Below are 20,456 nucleotides of genomic sequence, written 5' to 3'. Positions count from 1 at the left end.
TTTAGAAACGAAAGGATGATCCAATGAGCTGTGAGCCTCATGCAAGCGTAAGCCCGGGGGTCTAAGCTGTCAGCACTATCAAGGGGCAGCTGCAGCGGAAAAATGCAAATCGCCTCTGCTATCCTGGTATGGTAGCAATAGAATACAAAAGAGTTCTGCAGAGGCGCAATTTGCAGTTAAAACTTCAATATTTATTTGATCCAAAATTGTGGTAAAACATCATATGGAAGTATCATGACAAGCAAACAAACAAATTAATCATAAAAAAGTGCTAACATGTTTCGGCACAAAGCCCTAATCATAGCTAATGGGTACACCTGTTACATGACCTATGTACCCTACACCATTTTCTCATTGGTGAAAAACAACTCATGCTGTTCTCTGCTAATTACCCTATTTAAAGGTATATTTCACATATATATTATTGCACCTGTGATGACTACAAATAAAAATGTATTTATTTGAACTGAAGATGTATTACTCATTTATAGATAACATCAGAAAGACTCCGCAAATAGAATATTTTGTAGACTAAGCTGGAAAGTGCATGGAAAACACTTAGGTATATAAAAAATAACAGAGTGTAAACATCTGGCTGATTAAGGACTGACAATAGTACATTTGTGTGTCTATAGTATACTGAAATGGGACACTAGGTTTAAAACTCATTTAAGGGTTAAAAACATGACAGATACTAAATTGTTAAGTCTTGGCCTTAGCTCCAACAAGCACTTTCAATATTTTTGAAACAATGTTAGATTTGAATAAATTGATAAGAAGTCTAACTTTACAGAACTTTTTCACGCAGTCAGTTTCAAATGAGGGAATTAGGAATAGGAATGTACCACCTTGCTCTCTGAATAATGACTTGAATGCTACCTCATTCAAGGGATGCATGTGATGTTAATACACTTGATACACTGTCACTGGAGAGTCATAGAGATCAAGAACAACCTTCTGTGAATACATTTAGTGGTTTCAAACAAGCATCAGAATTTTACCCCATACAATATAGGGGTACACTACTGGAAACCTTCTACAGAAGGGGGGAACATGATCTCTTGACCCTAAGAGCTAATGTGGGGAAATCAGATAATTTATCACGCAGGGAAAGAAAAGCCCTCAATGAACTTAAACGTATGGATGATATAGTCATACGCAAGACTGACAAAGGGGGTTCAATAGTCAACTTGAGTAGAGTTGATTATATTAAGGAGGCTCTGCACCAATTACAGGACACCAAAAATTATGTCCCCCTTCAGGGTGACCCCACTAGGGTATATCAGGGAGTATTAAGAACACTTCTGGATGATGGTTTGGAAGATGGGCACATTAATTTGTCAACAAGGGATTAACTTTTTATTGAACACCCTGTGGTTCCCATCTTCCACCATCTTCCAAAAGTGCATAAAAGTCTTGACAATGTACAAGGCCACCCCATTGTGAGCGGTATTGGCTCTGTATCAGAGCATTTATCCGAATGGTTAGATGCTATTTTGAACCCTCTTGTGACGAGGTTGCACAGTTATTTGAGGGATACAAAACATGTCATTAACTTGTTGGGGGAACAGGAATGGGTTGATGGTCATTACAGATGGTTAACTATTGATGTGGCGGCACTCTATTCCTCTATACCCCATGAGGAGGGGCTTGAGGCAATATCTTTTTTCTTGAGAACTTGTACGGATTTTACTGAGAATCTGAGAAATTTTACACTAAGAGTCACTATGTATCTCCTGACACACAATTACTTCAAATTTGAAGGGCAGTTTTATTTTCAAAGGTATGGGACAGCGATGGGTGCTAAGTTCGCACCATCATTTGCCAACCTATACATGGGATGGTGGGAGCTGTCCCACATCTTTGGAGATGAAAATAGATTTAGAGGCCTATTTATCAAATGTCTGTCGGACCTGATCCGACGGTGCGGATCAGGTCCGACAGACATCGCTGAATGCAGAGAGCAATACACTCTCCGTATTCAGCATTGCACCAGCAGCTCTTTTGAGCTGCTGGTGCAACGCCACCCCCTGCAGACTCGCGGCCAATCGGCCATCAGCAGGGGGGTGTCAATCAACCTGATCGTACTTGATCGGGTTGAATTGTAAAGATCTCTGTCCTCCTCATCAGAGCAGGCGGACAGGGTTATGGAGCAGCGGTTTTTAGACTGCTGCTTCATAACTGCTGTTTCTGGCGAGTCTGCAGGCTCACCAGAAACATGGGCCCTCAAGCTCCATTCGGAGCTTGATAAATGGGCCTCATAAAGACAACATTGTCTTTTACAGGAGATACATAGATGACATGTTGCTTATATGGCAAGGTACCGAAGAAGAGTTGAGGTAATTTATGAATTAAATCAACAACAATGATATGGGTCTGAAGTTTACGTTTGAACATCATGTAAATAAAATCTGTTTCTTGGATTTGGCTTTGACGGGTAACAAGAATGCACTCCAGAAGCTTCCATCTTCCACATGTGACATTTTCGGTGGCCAAAGGGCAGTTCATAAGACTAAAAAGAAATTGCACTGAGGATGAGGCTTTTGACAGGCAGCGCGATGACTTGAGAAGAGGACTTAAAGAAAGGGGTTACTCAGATACAATTTTAGAAAAAGCTCAAAAACAGGTGGCTAGTCTAGACAGAAAGACACTTCTTGACAACAAAATGATCAATACTGAACATACAAAAAAGAGGAGTGAGGGAACTTATTTTGTAACAGACTAGAGTCCAGTACAAGGATATCTGTAAGATTGTCAAGAAGCACTTTAGACTCCTAGTTGCAGATGATGGTCTGATCAGTAGCGTTGATAGGGGTCTAAGATACTCCTACAGAAAATTTTAAACTTTAGGGAATTTCTTATCACCCTCCTGTTTGCCAAAAATGGACAACAGGTCCCAGACCTCATGGCTTCAGCATAAAGGCATGTACGGATGCGGTTATAGAAGATGTAGACCCTGTGAATATGCCCTGGTCTCAGAGAATTTTCAATCAATGAGTACAGCGGAGGTTTTTTGCATTGAGTCATGTCTGAACTATACAACTCCATATCTTATATATGTAATAACATGTACAGAATGTCTAGTTCAGTATGTAGGGTTAACCTCTAATGACGTGAATACACGCATTAGGAACCATCTGTCTACCATCAGTTCGGGAGAGGCCACTACCACTCTTGTCCAGCATTTTGCAAGAAAGCACAACAAAGCACTGACTACCTTTCGGTGGCAAGCTTTAAAAAAGTGGTAACCCTCCCTAGGAAAGGGGATAGGGACAAATTGCTGGGCAAGAGGGAAATGTATTGGATCTTCAAGTTGGGCACAAGAGTTCCCTCAGGGATGAATTCTGAATACGATTTAATTAATTATTGGAAATGAGAATAGTGTCTCATGTGATATGAGTAAGTACAAATCTTTAGTTTGGGTTTAATATGAGAGTTCACCTAGTGTTCCATTTCATCATACTATAGACACACACATTTTTCCATGCACTTTCCAGCTTAGTCTACAAAATATTATATTTGCTGAGTCTTTCTGATGTTATCTATAAATGAGTAATACATCTTCAGTTTTATTTGTAGTCATCACAGGCACTAGTAGTAAGAATATATATGTCAAATATACCTTTAAATAGGGTAATTAGCAGAGAACAGCATGAGTTGTTTTTAACCAATGAGAAAATGGTGTAGGGTACATAGGTCATGTAACAGGTGTACCCATTAGCTATGATTACGGCCTTATGCCGAAACATGTTAGCACTTTTTCATGCTTAATTTGTTTGTTTGTCATGATACTTCCATATGATGTTTTACCACGACTTTGGATCAAATAAATATAAAGTTTTTTCTGCAAATTGCGCCTCTGCAGAACTCTTTTGTATTTTATATATATATAGGAATTTTTAGTTATAAATACATAGAACACATTCCCTTATGTGAAGACCATTGGAATGTGAAATATTTAAAGTGAATACATAGTTAAACAAGTTATTAAAAATGAATATTGCATAAATATGATTTTTCATGTTTTTAGCTACTATACTGCAAAGGGCTCAAATGCACATTTACAGGCATACCTCGTTTTATTGTGCTCCGCTTTATTGCGCTTCATAGATATTTCTCAAGTCTACTAAATTTTTTTTTAACTTATATATCCATATTTAAACACATAAATACACCTGAATACACACACCTATATATACACACCACCAGCAAAAAGATTTTGAATCACTTAAGGCTCAGATGATCATTAGCATTTTTTAGCAATAAAGTATTTTTTTTTAATTAGGTATGTACATTGTTTTTATGAGACATAAAGCTATTGCACACTTAATAGACTACAGTATAGTGTAAATATATCTTTTATATGTTCTAGGAAACAAAAAATGTGTGTGACTTACTTTATTGCTATAGTCGCTTTATTGCGGTGGTCTGGAACCAAATCCGTAATATATACAGTTGTGCTCAGAAGTTTACATACCCTGGCAGAATTTATGATTTCTTGGCCATTTTTCAGAGAATATGAATGATAACACAAAAACTTTTATTTCACTCATGGTTAGTGTTTGGCTGAAACCATTTATTCTAAATCAACTGTGTTTACTCTTTTTAAATCATAATGACAACAGAAACTACCCAAATGACCCTGATCAAAAGTTTACATACCCTGGTGATTTTCGCCTGATAACATGCACACAAGTTGATACAAAGGGGTTTGAATGGATATTAAAGGAAACCATCCTCGCCTGTGATCTGTTTGCTTGTAATTAGTGTGTGTGTATAAAAGGTCAATGAGTTTCTGGACTCCTGACAGACTCTTGCATCTTTCATCCAGTGTTGCACTGACGATTCTGGATTCTGCGTCATGGGGAAAGCAAAAGAATTATCAAAGGATCTGCGGTAAAAGGTAGTTGAACTGTATAAAACAGGAAAGGGATATAAAAAGATATCCAAGGAATTGAGAATGCAAATCAGTAGTGTTCAAACTCTAATAAAGAAGGGAAAAATAAGGGGTTCTGTTGAAACCAAACCACGGTCAGGTAGACCAACTAAAATTTCAGTCACAACTGCCAGGAAAATTGTTCGGGATGCAAAGACAAACCCACAGATAACTTCAGGTGAAATACAGGACATGTGGTGTGGCTGTTTCAAGATGCACAATAAGGAGGCACTTGAAGAAAGATGGGCTGCATGGTCGAGTCACCAGAAGAAAGCCATTACTACGCAAATGCCACAAAGTATCCCACTTACAATACACCAAATAGTACAGAGACAAGCCTCAAACCTTCTGGCACAAAGTCATTTGGAGTGATGACACCAAAATTGAGCTTTTTGGCCACAACCATAAATGCTATATTTGGAGAGGAGTCAACATTGCCTATGATGAAAGGTACACCATTCCTACTGTGAAACACGGAGGTGGATCGCTGATATTTTGGGGATGTGTGAGCTACAAAGGCACAGGAAATTTGGTCAGAATTGATGGCAAGATGAATGCAGTATGTTATCAAACAGAACGCCTCATTTTCCACTTCTTGATTAGAGTTTGAACACTGCAGATTTGTATTCTCAATTCCTTAAATATCTTTTTATATCCCTTTCCTGTTTTATACAGTCCAACTACTTTTTTCCCACAGATCCTTTGACAATTCTTTTTTCTTTCCCCATGACTCAGAATCCAGAAATGTCAGTGCAGCACTGGATGAAAGATGCTGTCTCTGTCAGGAGTCCAGAAACTCATTGACCTTTTATACACACACACACTAATTACAAACAAACAGATCACAGGTGAGGATGGTTACCTTTAATAGCCATTCAAACCCATTTGTGTCAACTTGTGCATGTTATCAGGCCAAAATCACCAGGGTATGTAAACTATTGATCAGGGTCATTTGGGTAGTTTCTGTTGTCATTATGATTTAAAAAGAGTAAACACAGTTGATTGATAATAAATGGCTTCAGCCAAACACTAACCATGAGTGAAAGAAAAGTTTTTGTGTTATCATTCATATTCTCTGAAAATTGGCCAAGAAATCATAAATTCTGCCAGGGTATGTAAACTTATGAGCACAACTGTATGTGTGTGTGTTTGTACATACGTATGTATGTGTTTATATGTGTATATATGTATGTAAATACCTATATACACATACATAAATACATATGTACACACGTATAAACATATATATATATATGTATTTATACATATTTAGATATGTATATGTATATATCTGTATGCTAATGCCCATTTCATGAATTTTTAGAGCTATATGTTTGAGCCCTTATAACATCGTATGTTTTTATCTGATAGTGTTATTATAAGTGACTCTAACTGTACTTTAAAATATAATTTTAATGTTTTTTGTGCAACTTTAGTTGGGCGTAACAGTTAACAGTTAACCGTAGCTCTGAAGTTGCAATATCCAGACAAACATTAAATTAATTTTGTGCTCAAGCGAATGCGTTTACTCTCAACCTGTAATATGAGCGCAAAGAGCTGCGATAAACCCCTTTTTGCTAGTGAGTAACAGTTAAAGCACCACTCGTAATCTAGCACTTAGTTATGTATACTACAGGGAGTGCAGAATTATTAGGCAAGTTGTATTTTTGAGGATTAATTTTATTATTGAACAACAACCATGTTCTCAATGAACCCAAAAAACTCCTTAATATCAAAGCTGAATAGTTTTGGAAGTAGTTTTTAGTTTGTTTTTAGTTATAGCTATTTTAGGGGGATATCTGTGTGTGCAGGTGACTATTACTGTGCATAATTATTAGGCAACTTAACAAAAAAACAAATATATACCCATTTCAATTATTTATTTTTACCAGTGAAACCAATATAACATCTCAACATTCACAAATATACATTTCTGACATTCAAAAACAAAACAAAAACAAATCAGTGACCAATATAGCCACCTTTCTTTGCAAGGACACTCAAAAGCCTGCCATCCATGGATTCTGTCAGTGTTTTGATCTGTTCACCATCAACATTGCGTGCAGCAGCAACCACAGCCTCCTAGACACTGTTCAGAGAGGTGTACTGTTTTCCCTCCTTGTAAATCTCACATTTGATGATGGACCACAGGTTCTCAATGGGGTTCAGATCAGGTGAACAAGGAGGCCATGTCATTAGATTTTCTTCTTTTATACCCTTTCTTGCCAGCCACGCTGTGGAGTACTTGGACGCGTGTGATGGAGCATTGTCCTGCATGAAAATCATGTTTTTCTTGAAGGATGCAGACTTCTTCCTGTACCACTGCTTGAAGAAGGTGTCTTCCAGAAACTGGCAGTAGGACTGGGAGTTGAGCTTGACTCCATCCTCAACCCGAAAAGGCCCCACAAGCTCATCTTTGATGATACCAGCCCAAACCAGTACTCCACCTCCACCTTGCTGGCGTCTGAGTCGGACTGGAGATCTCTGCCCTTTACCAATACAGCCACGGGCCCATCCATCTGGCCCATCAAGACTCACTCTCATTTCATCAGTCCATAAAACCTTAGAAAAATCAGTCTTGAGATATTTCTTGGCCCAGTCTTGACGTTTCAGCTTGTGTGTCTTGTTCAGTGGTGGTCGTCTTTCAGCCTTTCTTACCTTGGCCATGTCTCCGTATTGCACACCTTGTGCTTTTGGGCACTCCAGTGATGTTGCAGCTCTGAAATATGGCCAAACTGGTGGCAAGTGGCATCTTGGCAGCTGCACGCTTGACTTTTCTCAGTTCATGGGCAGTTATTTTGCGCCTTGGTTTTTCCACACGCTTCTTGCGACCCTGTTGACTATTTTGAATGAAACGCTTGATTGTTCGATGATCACGCTTCAGAAGCTTTGCAATTTTAAGAGTGCTGCATCCCTTTGCAAGATATCTCACTATTTTTGACTTTTCTGAGCCTGTCAAGTCCTTCTTTTGACCCATTATGCCAAAGGAAAGGAAGTTGCATAATAATTATGCACACCTGATATAGGGTGTTGATGTCATTAGACCACACCCCTTCTCATTACAGAGATGCACATCACCTAATATGCTTAATTGGTAGTAGGCTTTCGAGCCTATACAGCTTGGAGTAAGACAACATGCATAAAGAGGATGATGTGGTCAAAATACTCATTTGCCTAATAATTCTGCACTCCCTGTATACACAATTCGGCACATTAAATGGATGCAAGCAATACAATAACAATGTACCAACACATTTTGGAGGTTCAGGATAACCGTATCCACTTTAGATTATTGGTTACACAGATGTTCACAATTGTGAGATAGCAATAAATAAAAAGATTAAACTCATAAAATGTGGCTAAAAAGGGTACAGTGAGTCTAAGTAAATTTACCAAAGCTTAATAAAAAACTTCCCAAAGCATAGAACCCCTTCCACTGCCAAGCATCACACAACGGTGTTAGTTTTCATTTACACGAATGAGCAACACATGGGATCTTGTCTTTTTCCAAGCCCCACATATTGGGGCCTATCTATCAAGCTCTGAAAGGAGCTTGACGGCCCGTGTTTCTGGCGAGTCTTCAGACTCACCAGAAACAGCAGTTATGAAGCAGCGGTCACAAAGACCGCTGCTCCATAACCCTGTCCACCTGCTCTGAGCAGGCGGACAGGAATCGCAACAATTCAACCCGATCGAGTACGATTGGGTTGATTGACACCGCCTACTATCTGCAGGAGGCGGCGTTGCACCAGCAGCTCTTGTAAGCTGCTGGTGTAATGTTAAATGCGGAGAGCTATTGCTCTCCGCATTCAGCGATGTCTTGCATACCTGATCCGCACTGTTGGATCAGGTCCGCAAGACATTTCTTAAATATGCCTCATTGAGTTAAGCTTTTGGTAAAAAAACAAACCAACAGTCAATGGTTAATATTAATCATATGAGTGGTAGTATGGTATGTGCTACAGTACTCGTGCCATATAGACGGATGTGTAATGGAATTAACAAAATAATTATTATCAGATACCACTAAAGTCCAAAGCTGCTTAAGTGCAAATATTCTACTCAGGCAGTGTAGCTTTTTATATATTTCTTTGCTATACCCATTCCATGTTAAATGTGCACTTTAGACTTACAATATTCACACATATACACTTAGACACTTTTGTGTGCTTTCTAGCCACCCCCTTGTCATATACCTTATTACTCTATCCATTCCTAGGCAAGTAACCCGACTTGCTTTTCCCAAGAAGTATTCTATATACGTTGTTTCCAATGCACCAGGGAACTCTGGGGTGGGTGCAGCAGAATCCATTTGTGCTCTTACTTTGATGAAATGGAGGATTTTTTTCTCACAATTTTATCTCCACCATAACTTAAATGGATATTGCTTATATCCCTTTCTCATGATCACAAATCTTTTTGTTCTCATCAACCCTGTATTTCACATCCCCACTAACTTAAAACCTCACCAGCCCGTACTTCATCTCATTAGTGAGAAATATTACTGAAGCAAACAGGACATAAAACTGCCAGGGTTGGGGGAATCAGGGGAACAACAGATGTATGTGTGCCAAGAGAAGAATGAAACTGGTCATCATTGGTAAGCACTGTACATCAAGTAATAGGTTCCAACTGTCCTGATTTTCCGAGGCCAGTACCAATATTTGACATCATGGGGTAGATTTATTAAAGGGCAAAGGGCACATGATTCGAGTTAGCGGATCCTGCACTTTACATTAGAACAGCAACACAATAAAATATTTAATTGTGTGAATTAACATCTGAGAACCTACTGCAATTACAGATACTATTTAATAATATATGGCCAGATTACAAGTGACATGATACGCGCTGATGATACGCAATATCGCCGGACCATGCTAATATTAGTGGGCAGCTTGATATTACAAGTCTATAATATGTCACATTTACTAGAGAAGGGTTAGGGCAGCTGACAACCTAGGGCCACCTATATTTTGAATGGAGGTCCCAAACATATTACAAGTTGAAAGTTATAGTTTGCACTCGAGCGAAAGCCGAAACTGTGCTAGAATGTTTAGCTTGACTTGATACCTGGGGGCATATTAAAGAAACTCCGTACGAACCACTGCTCCATAACCGATCTGTCTGCTCTGAGGCGGCGGACACAAATCAACCCGATCGAATATGATCAGGTTGATTGACACTCCCGGCTAGCGGCCGCAAATCTGCAGGGGACGGCATTGCACCAGCAGTTCACAAGAACTGCTGGTGCAATGATAAATGCCGACAGCGTATGCGTACATACATACATGTGACTGTACATACATACATATAAAGACACATATAAACACACATACACACATGTATACACATATATGGACATATATATACACTTTTGAGCCATCCCAGTCATATACCTTCAAACATGCATTATCATTTTTATGTATTTGTAATATGTTTTAATGTGTTTTGAATAGAAATAATGGAAATTCCTGTTCTTCATTAAGAAAATAATGTTCTTTTTATTTTATTCTATATATTTATATATAAGAGAACAAAGATATTGTTATACGTACAGCCGATAAGGGGGGCTCTGTGGTAGTTTTGGACAAGACTGACTATGTAAATGAGGCACTGCGTCAGCTTACCAACATTGAGGACTACATCCCTTTAGATAGGGATCCTACCACGGTATTTAAGAAAGAACTATTGGACATTTTGGACGATGGGCTGGAGAATGGGCACTACGACCTAAAAACCTTTGAGTTTTTGGTAGTTGACCATCCAGTTGTGCCCATTTTCCATCACTTGCCCAAAGTCCACAAATCCCTGACAGAAGTCAGGGGTCGTCCAATAGTCAGTGGTATTAACTCTCTGTTGGAACATGTGTCACAATGGGTTGATAGTATCCTACAACCACTCGTACAGAATTTACATAGTTACATCAGGGATACAAAAGATGTTATAACGATTCTAGACAAATTAAAGTGGAATAGTGCCTGTCATAAATGGGCTACTATTGATGTAGTAGCATTGTATTCCTCGATCCCTCACAAAGAGGGTCTAACTGCAGTTGGTTCTTTTTCTGGAGCGCTATTCTGATTTCTCTTTGGATTTTCGGTGCTTTGTACTCAGAGTACTCAAGTTTTTGCTTACTCATAACTATTTTTCATTTGAGGATAGGTTCTATCTCCAAAGGCGTGGGACAGCTATGGGGGCCAAGTTTGCCCCCTCCTATGCCAACCTTTTCATGGGTTGGTGGGAGCTGTCCCACGTCTTTGGAGATGGAAACCCCTACAGACATTTGATTTGTTTTTATGTTCGTTTCATAGACGATCTATTACTAGTATGGGAAGGAAGTACACTGCAGTTTACATCCTTTGTGGCGTATTTGAACTCCAATAATATTGGTATCAAGTTCACCCATGAACTAAGTGAAAGTAAAATAAACTTTTTAGACATCACTATTAAAGGTACAGATGATGGCAAAGTGCTTACTGAGATTTTTAGGAAACCCATTGCTGGGAACACTCTTCTCCATGCGAGTAGTTGTCACCCGAGGCATGTACCGTATGCGGTAGCCAAGGGACAGTTTACCAGGGTTAAACGCAATTGCACATTGCCCTTTAAATATGCAGAACAATCTAAGGAATTGACACACAGACTTAAGAGTAGGGGATACACCTCCCACGTCATAAAAAAAAGCAAGAAATCAGGTTGATGCGCTGGATAGGATGCAAACTTTGGATACACCTAGTAATGTTCATAGAATATCTGAGGGACAACACAAAGGAGTAACCTTTGTCACAGAATATAGTCAGGAATATCAGGACATTTGCAAAATAGTGAAAAAACATTTTTCCTTTCTTGCTGCAGATGACAAATTAGAGAATTGTGTCTCCCAAGGTCTGCGGTGCTCCTATAGAAAAACCAGCACTTTGGGGAATGTGTTGTCACCATCAGTCTTGCCCAAAACTGATATACGACAGAGCTCCTGGCTTACACATAGGGGTATCTTCAAATGCCACAATAAATGTAGGGTATGTGAATTTGTTCTCCCTGCCGATCACATCAAGTCTGAGGTGACAGGTGAAAGGTTTCCCATACAAACATGTTTAAAGTGTACTTCCACATATGTGGTCTATGTCCTCAGCTGCACCACTTGTCATTTACAGTATGTGGGGCTCACTACAACAGAGGTGAAGGTCCGCATACGTAACCATTTGTCTACCATACAGGCAGGAACTGCATCTACACCTTTGGTGCAGCATTTTGCAAAACATCATCGTAGTAGCGTTAATACACTGAAGTGGCAGGCTATTGAAAGAGTTACCTGTCCTCCTAGGGGAGGAGATAGGGATAGGTTGCTGCAGAAAAGGGAAATGTTTTGGATCTTCAGACTCCAGACACGTGTGCCTACGGGCCTAAACTCTGAGTATGACCTAATTAACTACTGGCAGTGATTTTTTGACCAGGGCCCTCATTCCCTTTCCTGCAGTGACCAACTCAATTACCTCCCTCCTAGTCACTTTGTAATTCTGAAATTTTGTGGTTTTTGTTAATCTACAATTTTGTAGTCTTTGTAACACTACAATATTGTGTATTTGTTTCTCAAGCCATTCCCTTCCATATACTATAATATACAGAGCCTTTTCCTAGTCCACATTGCTTTGGTGGGCAAGGTATCAATTGGCAATATAATGTGTTCTCCATAAGAGATTCTAAAGTATTGGAAGTTAAATGTCCTTTGAATCTATTCTCATTAATGCTTTATATAAATGCCATAAATATTTGTGTGTTGCCCATATAATACATACTGGATCATTTAATTATTATAGTAAGCAATGTAAATAAATATTAGGCTTCCTCTCTTTCTAGGTTAGTATTTCATTTCAATGTATTAGCGTATCCCCCATCTTGCATTTGATAGATTTTGTTTATGAGGCAGAATAGGTAATAATAATATTTTCCATAGATTTTTCACATATTTAACTGTATCGTTTTTTGCCACTATTTGTATCAATGCGGTACAACTGTTATTTACAGTGAAATAATGTGTCATGTAAACTGTTTTAGTGACTTCAAATAAGTAAATTATTTTGTATTGTATCGCATTTAAATGGTTTAGAAAAGTTGGCCGGATGTCAGTTAATCCACGTAGTATGCATTTATGTGACTTTTTTGCATGTTCTATGTAACATTGTAATAAGTTTTAAGACCTTATAATTAGTTTACATCAAATCATTTTCTGTCTTATATGCTTGTGTCCACTTCTATTTGATATGAAACTGTGACAGGTTCAGTGTAATGGATAATTCTCAATTGATATATAGTATTTCTATGTTAAAGTACTCAATGAGTTAAACAGCAACACAACGTGTAACTTTGTTTTTATCCTATCAGGGTGATCCTGGTCCTTTTTAAGGTACGCAGGTGCAAGGTCCAGTAGCTATGATTACGGCCCTCGGCCGAAACATGTTAGCGGACTAATGTTGTGTGCACATTTGCTCTCCTGGAGTGTTTTTTACCTTTGATGTTTCAATAAAGACTTATTGCTTTTAAGACCGCTGCTAGCAACTTTTTTTCTACTTTATTCTAATTATTCCGGGCAGCAGCAGCTGGTCTGGGACTTACAGCTCCAAAGCCGGTCTATGGGAACTCTGTTTTCTACATTAAAAGGATCAGCGCATGGATTCACCGCGCTGCAGCACGTACGTCACGCCCCCTCCTGCATAGTAGGACGCCTTTTCGAAGAAACGCGGAGGAGACTATTGAGTGCAGATACAGTGAATTCCGGAGGTCTTTAATCAAAAACAGAGACTGAGTCATTTGGGGTCAGCGGTCTAGAGGAGTGGTGAGTAAAGGCGTTTTCGCCACCTGGATTATAAGTCCTGGTCTTCTCTCTTTATGTTAGAGATTTGAAGGTACCACTCACTCTGCATGTAACCGCTTGTTGTGCTCCTAAGCCTCCGGTTTTCTGAAGTACACTCTGTCTCTGATACATTCATTTACATCACAGGCGTATATAGGGGGTTTGTCAAGCTGTTTTCCAGTAGCTCTGAGCATGTTAAACATAATACATATTTCGTACGGCTCATTGCTTTGAACGGAGTATACACATTCACCGGACTTTGTTTATGTCGACAAGACAACTAATTACTTAAAGGGACGGTAACAGTGACTTTTACTTTTGATTTGTTTATTCAGGTGCCTTGCCTGGTTGCACCTTACTGTTTCAGTCCGACCAATAGAGCTGTCCTGTTTTCTCCATGGAGGTCACTAATTTTTATTCATTATTACCTGTCACTGAAAGGGACTATCCGACACTGGAAATTGAGAGGATTTTTTCAACTGATAAGTCTAATTATTCACTGTCCACTTTGTTTGAGGATATGGAAAAGCTCTTAATAAGGGAACACAAATTACAGTGGGACATTTGGACTTTGGAAACATACATCAAATTAAAGATTATACCACGTGGTTTGAGATTGAATAAATTTCCCACATTTGATGTTACTGATGTAGAATTTATTAGTACATAGAATGATATTTTGTCTGATTGTTCTGCACGCCTAATGCTGTTATTAATTTCATATAAGTCTAATCTTTTGAAGGCCATTAGAGGAGAGATAGGGCTTTTACAGACAGAAATGAATTCAAGACAGCTAGAAACCAGCTTTGCCAAATTTGATGGTATTCTTAAAATAACAGTTGCACAGGTGAAAAAAGCAGTCCTTGAAACAAAACAAACTAAGTTTATAAGGGACCAGACAGACTACAATAGTAACTCTGTATATATATGGAAAAGGGCAGATAATAAACCAAGAAGGCAATCTAGAGGCAGATCTAGAAATAGACGTAATGGTAGCAGGAATAGGAACACAAACAATGATCAAGGGGCTACACACAATACAGAGGTTAAGCGAGTCACATATTCAGACACTGATTTTGAATCAGGGGATGATAATGGGGCTTCAAGTGGTGACGAACCACCACGAAGCATACTTAAAAAAGCCCAGCAGAATTCATCATTGCAAGTGGCTAGTGAGGCGTCTGGCTCTGATCAGCATCAGTTACAAGTAGTGATACCTAAGAATAAACATGCTGAACCTAAGGGTTCTTCCACTAAGTATGTTGACAATAATACAACTGTTTCACAAACAGGTATATCTGATGATGATCAGCGCCAGATAGAGCAGGTTTTTCGTCTTCCCCCACAGCGTACAGGGATAGGACAAACAGGTCAAGACCATTACCAGTTGAGAGGTCAGAGAGGAAGGAAGAAGTACAAATAACTAATGTAAATAATGTGATCAATTTATCAGGATTTACTTTAACAGATCCACAAATCTCTCTTCTTAGTCATGGCCTAAATTTTGCTCCGACTAATCACTTCAATGTATTTAACACTATCCTTGATGTGAATAAACTTATACGCAATATGACCCTCCAGAGACATTTTTTCACAGAATCCCAGTACTCTACACAAGGGGATAGCCCTAATCCACAGGCAGTACAGCTCACATATGCCCCTAAACAAAGTAGACTTAATTTTGGTGAAACGTGTGATTTAATTAATTTGGAGAGCTTGTCACATGATTCATTATCATTGACCAATAAACAGAGTATTAATGCAGTAAGTGGTTTTCAAAATAAATCTGAGTTTTACCCCATTCACAACAGGGGTTCCACCCTAGAGACCTTCTTTAAACGGGTGGAACGTGACTTGGTTAAACTTAAAAACTCAGCAGTCTATCAGACTCCTAACCTGTCTAGGTCTGAGAGAGCGGCCCTTAAGGAGCTCCAAGAGAACAAAGATATTGTTATACGTACAGCCGATAAGGGGGGCTCTGTGGTAGTTTTGGACAAGACTGACTATGTAAATGAGGCACTGCGTCAGCTTACCAACATTGAGGACTACATCCCTTTAGATAGGGATCCTACCACGGTATTTAAGAAAGAACTATTGGACATTTTGGACGATGGGCTGGAGAATGGGCACTACGACCTAAAAACCTTTGAGTTTTTGGTAGTTGACCATCCAGTTGTGCCCATTTTCCATCACTTGCCCAAAGTCCACAAATCCCTGACAGAAGTCAGGGGTCGTCCAATAGTCAGTGGTATTAACTCTCTGTTGGAACATGTGTCACAATGGGTTGATAGTATCCTACAACCACTCGTACAGAATTTACATAGTTACATCAGGGATACAAAAGATGTTATAACGATTCTAGACAAATTAAAGTGGAATAGTGCCTGTCATAAATGGGCTACTATTGATGTAGTAGCATTGTATTCCTCGATCCCTCACAAAGAGGGTCTAACTGCAGTTGGTTTTTTTCTGGAGCGCTATTCTGATTTCTCTTTGGATTTTCGGTGCTTTGTACTCAGAGTACTCAAGTTTTTGCTTACTCATAACTATTTTTCATTTGAGGATAGGTTCTATCTCCAAAGGCGTGGGACAGCTATGGGGGCCAAGTTTGCCCCCTCCTATGCCAACCTTTTCATGGGTTGGTGGGAGCTGTCCCACGTCTTTGGAGATGGAAACCCCTACAGACATTTGATTTGTTTTTATGTTCGTTTCATAGACGATCTATTACTAGTATGGGAAGGAAGTACACTGCAGTTTACATCCTTTGTGGCGTATTTGAACTCCAATAATATTGGTATCAAGTTCACCCATGAACTAAGTGAAAGTAAAATAAACTTTTTAGACATCACTATTAAAGGTACAGATGATGGCAAAGTGCTTACTGAGATTTTTAGGAAACCCATTGCTGGGAACACTCTTCTCCATGCGAGTAGTTGTCACCCGAGGCATGTACCGTATGCGGTAGCCAAGGGACAGTTTACCAGGGTTAAACGCAATTGCACATTGCCCTTTAAATATGCAGAACAATCTAAGGAATTGACACACAGACTTAAGAGTCGGGGATACACCTCCCACGTCATAAAAAAAGCAAGAAATCAGGTTGATGCGCTGGATAGGATGCAAACTTTGGATACACCTAGTAATGTTCATAGAATATCTGAGGGACAACACAAAGGAGTAACCTTTGTCACAGAATATAGTCAGGAATATCAGGACATTTGCAAAATAGTGAAAAAACATTTTTCCTTTCTTGCTGCAGATGACAAATTAGAGAATTGTGTCTCCCAAGGTCTGCGGTGCTCCTATAGAAAAACCAGCACTTTGGGGAATGTGTTGTCACCATCAGTCTTGCCCAAAACTGATATACGACAGAGCTCCTGGCTTACACATAGGGGTATCTTCAAATGCCACAATAAATGTAGGGTATGTGAATTTGTTCTCCCTGCCGATCACATCAAGTCTGAGGTGACAGGTGAAAGGTTTCCCATACAAACATGTTTAAAGTGTACTTCCACATATGTGGTCTATGTCCTCAGCTGCACCACTTGTCATTTACAGTATGTGGGGCTCACTACAACAGAGGTGAAGGTCCGCATACGTAACCATTTGTCTACCATACAGGCAGGAACTGCATCTACACCTTTGGTGCAGCATTTTGCAAAACATCATCGTAGTAGCGTTAATACACTGAAGTGGCAGGCTATTGAAAGAGTTACCTGTCCTCCTAGGGGAGGAGATAGGGATAGGTTGCTGCAGAAAAGGGAAATGTTTTGGATCTTCAGACTCCAGACACGTGTGCCTACGGGCCTAAACTCTGAGTATGACCTAATTAACTACTGGCAGTGATTTTTTGACCAGGGCCCTCATTCCCTTTCCTGCAGTGACCAACTCAATTACCTCCCTCCTAGTCACTTTGTAATTCTGAAATTTTGTGGTTTTTGTTAATCTACAATTTTGTAGTCTTTGTAACACTACAATATTGTGTATTTGTTTCTCAAGCCATTCCCTTCCATATACTATAATATACAGAGCCTTTTCCTAGTCCACATTGCTTTGGTGGGCAAGGTATCAATTGGCAATATAATGTGTTCTCCATAAGAGATTCTAAAGTATTGGAAGTTAAATGTCCTTTGAATCTATTCTCATTAATGCTTTATATAAATGCCATAAATATTTGTGTGTTGCCCATATAATACATACTGGATCATTTAATTATTATAGTAAGCAATGTAAATAAATATTAGGCTTCCTCTCTTTCTAGGTTAGTATTTCATTTCAATGTATTAGCGTATCCCCCATCTTGCATTTGATAGATTTTGTTTATGAGGCAGAATAGGTAATAATAATATTTTCCATAGATTTTTCACATATTTAACTGTATCGTTTTTTGCCACTATTTGTATCAATGCGGTACAACTGTTATTTACAGTGAAATAATGTGTCATGTAAACTGTTTTAGTGACTTCAAATAAGTAAATTATTTTGTATTGTATCGCATTTAAATGGTTTAGAAAAGTTGGCCGGATGTCAGTTAATCCACGTAGTATGCATTTATGTGACTTTTTTGCATGTTCTATGTAACATTGTAATAAGTTTTAAGACCTTATAATTAGTTTACATCAAATCATTTTCTGTCTTATATGCTTGTGTCCACTTCTATTTGATATGAAACTGTGACAGGTTCAGTGTAATGGATAATTCTCAATTGATATATAGTATTTCTATGTTAAAGTACTCAATGAGTTAAACAGCAACACAACGTGTAACTTTGTTTTTATCCTATCAGGGTGATCCTGGTCCTTTTTAAGGTACGCAGGTGCAAGGTCCAGTAGCTATGATTACGGCCCTCGGCCGAAACATGTTAGCGGACTAATGTTGTGTGCACATTTGCTCTCCTGGAGTGTTTTTTACCTTTGATGTTTCAATAAAGACTTATTGCTTTTAAGACCGCTGCTAGCAACTTTTTTTCTACTTTATATATATATATATATATATATATATACACATCTGCATAAAGGGGTAGATTTATTAAGCAGTGGATGCTGCAATCTACCCCCGTAGTTTCGGACTCGCCATAAACAGAAGTTAAGAAGCAGCAGTCATCCCATATGTCCGATTGGCCGCGAATGTACAGGGGACGGCATTGCACAAGCAATGTAAAATGCCGTCAGGATATGCTGTCAGCATTTAGTGATGTCGGGCAGACATGATTCGTTACAGCAAATCATTTCTGCCTGCCAGTTGTTAAATTAGCCCCAAAATATTTATCTATATTAATATCTGAATATATTCATATAGATATCTAGGTGTAGATATATATTTTACAAAAACGATATGTATAGAAATAAATATTTAAAACCGAAAAGAATTTTTTCTTCTATGTTAGGAATATATGTATTCCTACCGCACGTTCAGCACATAATGTTGAATATTTTGTGAATATTGTGCGCAATTTACATTGGGAGCTTTTTGGTAGAAACTATCGGTGGTTAATACTCCTCAATGCGGCTGACTTGATTACTTTTCTGCACACTGTCCCTGGATTTTTTTCAGTTGTTGTGATCTCTGTCAAATGTTAATAAAAGTTCAAACAAGAAAAAAAAAGTTTTCAAATACGAATTTTCTGTATTAAAGACAAAAATAAAAATAAAAAATCATCAAAGCTAAGTTGAGTGTGGTCATCCTTATAAAATAATAAGCTTAAAAGACGCAGTCATCATTTCCCCCATAACAAAATCAAACACATAGCAGATGTAAATGCATTAAATGGATCAATTTAAAAAAAAAAATGTAAGTTTTCTATAATTGATACTGGGAATTAGTGATGTCGCGCATTGTTCGCCGGCGAATAGTTCCCGGCGAACATAGCATGTTCGCGTTTGCCGCGGCGGGCGAACATATGCAATGTTCGATCCGCCCCCTATTCGTCATCATTGAATAAACTTTGACCCTGTACCGCACAGTCAGCAGGCACATTCCAGCCAATCAGCAGCAGACCCTCCCTCCCAGACCCTCCTACCTAGTGGACAGCATCCATTTTAGATTCATTCGGAAGCTACATTGTTAGTGAGAGGAGGGACAGTGTAGCTGCTACTGATTTAGTAGGGAAATCTATAGCTAGGCTAGTGTATTCAGTGTCCACTACAGTCCTGAAGGACTCATCTGATCTCTGCTGTAAGGACAGCACCCCAAAAAGCCCTTTTCAGGGCTGCTTTTTTTTTCCTGTGTAATCTAATTGCAGTTGCCTGCCTGCCAGCGTGTGTGTCAGCCTCACAGCATATACTGTGCCCACTTGCCCAGTGCCACCACTCATATCTGGTGTAACAGTAGTGTAGATTTAAAAAAAAACAACACTTTTTTGACTGTGTTAAATAATAGCAGTCAGTTTCCTTCACACGTGTGCGTTTCAGTGCCTGCCTGCCAGGGCAGTGTCACCCCAGTGCAACTCATATCTGGTGTAACAGTAGTGTACATACCTGATGTTTTAAAGCACGTTATTCCAAACAATTTAGGAATGTTAGGTGATTTATGCCCTTTATGGATTAAAACCAGACTCTGCATCAACTATGTTATTTTCCACGGGAGTTTTGCCATGGATCCCCCTCTGGCATGCCACAGTCCAGGTGTTAGTATCCTTGAAACAACTTTTCCATCACTATTGTGGCC

This window comes from Bombina bombina, chromosome 5, assembly GCF_027579735.1.
Source record: "Bombina bombina isolate aBomBom1 chromosome 5, aBomBom1.pri, whole genome shotgun sequence".
Classification (NCBI taxonomy): Eukaryota; Metazoa; Chordata; class Amphibia; order Anura; family Bombinatoridae; genus Bombina; species Bombina bombina.
Note: the sequence above shows the minus strand (reverse complement) of the source record.